Raw genomic sequence first — 4,902 nt, 5'->3', positions numbered from 1 at the left:
TCCCATCTGCAGCCCAGACACTGCTGCTGGCGCAGCTCACGGTGGCTGCCAAAATGCAACTGTTTGGTTCTTTATTCTGTGTCTCTTCCGCTTATTGATTCTTCTTCCTTCTATGCTTTCAAACATTCCTTCCCTCGGGGTATCGCATTTGATTTTGGTTCTCTCTTTAAAGTCTTTGCTCATGTCTTTTCCCAGGAAACGTACACAAACACCAGCTGTCAGATTTTATTTCAGAGACGGAGATGGAGGGACACGGGTACCACCCGAGCGGTGAATGACATTAACTCGGGAGGCCTCAGATTCTCCGCGTGGCCCACCTGTTCTGTGCACCTTACATTTGTCCCATGTTTAAGAGCAATGCTTTACCCACAACTCATGGAGGAATGAGAGGCCAAAGAATTCCCAAACACACCAGCCGCCCTCTGCCCACAAGCTGGGCAGGATCGGTGCCCACTGTAATTGCAGGGCTCCGGCAACATCAGAAAGCAATTCTGTTCTCTTCCCACAATTTACAACCTCCCTCGAGCCCTGGGAGAATAACATTCCACATTAAAGCCACACCACACCACACCGTTTGTCATTTCCTATAGTCGCTGAAAAGCCCACACTAATGGAATGCCTTTGGGCCAGAATGAAACGAAGCCAGGAAATGCTGAATATAAACTAGGGACTTCTAAGCCTTTTTTTTAAACCTTTGTTATTCTTTATGTAAGACAGTTTGTTTTTTATTTGACATCCTATTTTTCTAGTTTTTGACTGAGATGTAACTCATATGCCATGATATTCACCCCTTTAATATGTGCAATTTGGCAATTATCAGATTATCTGCGAGAGTGCAGCTACTACTATCCAAATCTGGACATTTTCATCAGCCCCAAAGTAATATACAGGGCCATTTACAGACTGTCCTTCTGTTCCTGGGGCTCAGCTACTGTGGCGGCAGATGTCATAGCTTAGCTCCCCGAGAGTTCCTGGACAAGTGTTTTGACTTCTGTCTTAGTTAGGGTTTTACTGCTGTAAAGAGACACCATGACCACAGCGATTCTTATAAAGGAAACAACGAACTGGGAATGGCTTACAGTTCAGAGGTTCAGTCCATTACCATCATGGCAGGAAGCATGGCCGCATGCAGCCAGACGGTGCTGGAGAAGGAGCTGAGAGTTCTGCCTCTGCATCAGGAAGCGACGGGAAATGACAGAGACACTGGCCAGGCTTGAGCTTCAGAGACCTCCAAACTCACCCTGTAGTGACACACCTTCTCCAACAAAGCCATACCTCCTAAGAGTGCCACTTCCAGGGAGTCTACGGTGGCCATCTTTATTAAAACAGCACATTCTGCTCCCTGCCCCCCAGAGGCTTGCAGCCATATCATAAGGCAGAAATGCATTTAGCCCAAGTTTTAAAGTTTCCATAGTCTATAACAGTCTCAAGCCAGAAAAAGACCAAAATCTCTGCTACTCACAGCAGTCTCTTAACTGTAACTCCCTATAAACCAAAACCAAAAGGCAGATCACATACCTCCAACATGTAATGGCACCGGATATGCATCACCACTTCACAAGGGAGGAAAGGGAGCATCATGAGGACATACTGGACCAAAGTAAGACTGAAATCCAGCAGGGCAGGCTCCAAACTCTGCATCTCCATGCCTCATGTCAAAACATCCTTCAGATCCAACTCCCTTCAGCCTATTGACTGCAGCACACTTCTCTCTCTTGGGCTGGTTCTAATCGCTGTTAGTAGCTCTCCTCGGCAGGTAGATCTGGCATCTCCAACATTTTGGGGTCTCCAAGGCAGTCCAGATTTTAACTTCACAACTTCATGTGATGGCTACTCTAAGCTTCCTTGCAGGGACAAACACCTGTTCTCAGCAGCTTTCCTTGGTCATGGAGGGATATTCTATAAACCCTTTTCCTCTATTCTTGACTCTAAAACCATGTGGCCAAAGCTGCCAAGCTCTGCTGCTTGATAGGGCTGGCACATGGTGCCCACGTTCAAATACACTTTCACCAGCTCTGTTTTCACACTGCCTATGTTTGACTGTCCTGGAGCTCACTCTGGAGACCAGGCTGGCCTTGAACTCAGAGATCTGCCTGTCACTGCCTCTGGAGTGCTGGGATTAAAGGCACACACCACGGCATCTGGCTCTGAGCTTTTCTTTAATTTCATTTCACAAATTAAAAGCTTACCTGGTGGGACCTTCCTTGCCCTGAGGTCACCGTTCCCTTTATTCCATTTGACATCAGGCTTTTATTTAATCTGTTTGTCTCCGTGAACACAGGGTTTAGCTCCGCTCCACTTCCTGGCGCCCCCTTCTCCCTTAACTGCACATTTTGTATTTTTCCTTGCTCAGCTTGCTCTTTTTCATTATAGATCTTCATAAAAGTAAACGCTAATTAATAACCACACAATAGAATCCATACTGGGCTGTTTTGAAATTTCCTTTGCCTTTGCAAGGAATCCAAAACTCTTTAGTTTAGCCTCAGACAGAACTTTTGTACAAGGGTAAAAAGCAGCTACATTCTTTATCGGAACATCACAGGAACAGTCTCTAGGCCACCTACTAACATTCTTCTCTGCAATCTCTTGAGCCAGGTCCCTGCAGTTCAAATCACCCTCAGACCACTGTCTTCCATGCTCCTATTAGCATGGCCCACTAAGCCCCCCCTCCCCTTAAAGCATTCAATTGCTTTTCAGATCCAATGTCCCGATATCCATAATCCTCCAAATAAAAGCATGATCAGACCTATCACAACAGGTTTCACCCTGCCACCTCAGGCCCTGACACTAACTTCTGTCTCATGATTTTTATTGCTGTGAAGAGACACCATGATTACGGCAATTCTTATAAAGGAAAACATTTAATTGGGGGTGACTTACAGTTTCAGAGATTTAGTCCATTACCATTATGGCAGGAAGCATGGTGGCATGCTGGCATGCTGGCAGGCATGTTGCTGGAGAGGGAGCTGAGGGTTCTACATCAGGCAGAAGGAAGTGGCGGTGGTCAGGCTTAAGCTTCTGAGACCTCAAAGCCTGCCCCCTAATGGCACATCTCCTCCAGCAAAGCAATGCCACACCTGCTAATGGTGCTACTCCCTGTGAGCCTATGGAGGCCATTTTCTTTGAAACTACCCCAGCATCTCTGGAAGTAGGACATGAGGTAGGGTATCAAAGAATCGGAAGAAATAGACTCTCCTGCTAGGGAACTTGGTCAGCCCCTAAGAGCTCCTTCTCCTCCTCTGTGAACCAGCGTACAACATCGTTAAGGTGAGGTAGGAGAAGAATATGGGGACTCAGCACCCAGCACTCAGAACATGGACGCAGCCTAACGAGGAAGACAGGCCTGCTCTCAGACAGAGGTCTTGCTGTCCTTGCTTTCAGGGCATCCACATGTCCTGCCAAGGTGCTGAAACGTCCGTTTGCCCATGTGGCTCCTGCCCCAGCGCCACCCACTCTTCCACAGAGGGCAGCTCAGAGAGGGGTATCAAGGGAAAAGGCTGCTCCATTCCACGTGATGCGAGACTCACATCAGACTCTCTCGGCAGGTCTGGAATCTCAGCAAAGCTGAGAACCTTGCCCAGGAAGGTGAGGAGATGACCAGGGGTGGCTGCAGTGTCCTGGAGCAGGGGCCCTGCGGACACTGCCCTGTACTTTCTGCTCTGGAAGACAGTACATGTCCTTGTAGCACGAATTCTAGTTGGTCTTAATAATAAATACCCAGAATCAAAAATAGGGGTTGATGCTGAAGGACCAGAGAAGCAGAGTGGCCAGCCACTAGAGAGTTCTTTTACCTCTACCAATGCTCAAACCAAAGGGGTGATCATGTCCTCAGACTGTCTCCTCAGACTTCGTCTTCTGGCTGCAGGAACAATCCTCAGACTACAACTACCTTCACTAAACCTCAAACTGCAAGGAGCTCCTGCCCTCTTCTGACTTGTATATCTCTCTGCCCAGCCGTGCCACTCCTGTCTCTACCTCCCAAGTTCTAGGATCACCTTTTTGTGAGCTGTTTCTCTTTTAGACAGTTTTAATCTCCTGTAGCCCAGGGTGACCTTGAACTCTCAGAGATCCTTCTGCCTCTGTCCCCCAAGTCCTAGAATTAAAGCTATGAGCCAACACTACCTGACCTCTAGTGGCTTAGCTCTGCGCTCTGATTTTCAGGCAAGCTTTTTTTGTTAAACACAAAATGTCACCACAAGTTCTTACCACTCATCCAGCATTGACAGCCTGGGGTAAGGTCCCCAGTTGCTCAGAAAAACACCTGCCAGCTACTGTTCTGAGAATTTGCCTTAGTGACTGCCGGACCCTCACTGCCGACTGCGGACCCTCACTGCCGATTGCGGACCCTCACTGCCGACTGCGGACCCTCACTAATGACTGCGGACCCTCACTAATGACTGCGGACCCTCACTGCCGACTGCGGACCCTCGCCACTGACTGCGGACCCTCACTGCCGACGCCAACTGTGGACCCTCACTGCCGACTGAGGACCCTCACTGCCAACTGCGGACCCTCACTGCTGACAGGGACCCTCACTGCCGACTGCGGACCCTCACTGCTAACTGTGGACCCTCACCGCTGACTGCGGACCCTCACCGCTGACTGTGGACCCTCACTAATGACTGCAGACCCTCACCGCCAACTGCGGACCCTCACTGCTGACTGCGGACCCTCACCGCTGACTGCGGACCCTCACTGCTGACTGCGGACCCTCACTGCCGACTGTGGACCCTCACTGCCGACTGTGGACCCTCACTGCCGACTGTGGACCCTCACCACTGACTGCGGACCCTCACTGCTGACTGCGGACCCTCACTGCTGACTGCGGACCCTCACTGCTAACTGTGGACCCTCACCGCTGACTGCGGACCCTCACCGCTGACTGTGGACCCTCACTAATGA

At 49.7% G+C, this 4,902-nt stretch overlaps 1 protein-coding gene across 3 annotated transcripts in view; it reads right to left on the bottom strand.

Annotated features, from left to right (window-relative positions):
• Positions 1-4,902, bottom strand: part of Pde10a (phosphodiesterase 10A) — a 444,083-nt gene that overhangs the window by 338,655 nt on the left and 100,526 nt on the right. The window lies entirely within an intron of this gene.

This window comes from Microtus ochrogaster, linkage group LG9 (assembly GCF_000317375.1).
Source record: "Microtus ochrogaster isolate Prairie Vole_2 linkage group LG9, MicOch1.0, whole genome shotgun sequence".
NCBI lineage: Eukaryota > Metazoa > Chordata > Mammalia > Rodentia > Cricetidae > Microtus > Microtus ochrogaster.
The sequence above is the reverse complement of the archived record's forward strand: the minus strand, read 5'-3'. Positions and strand labels throughout refer to the sequence as shown.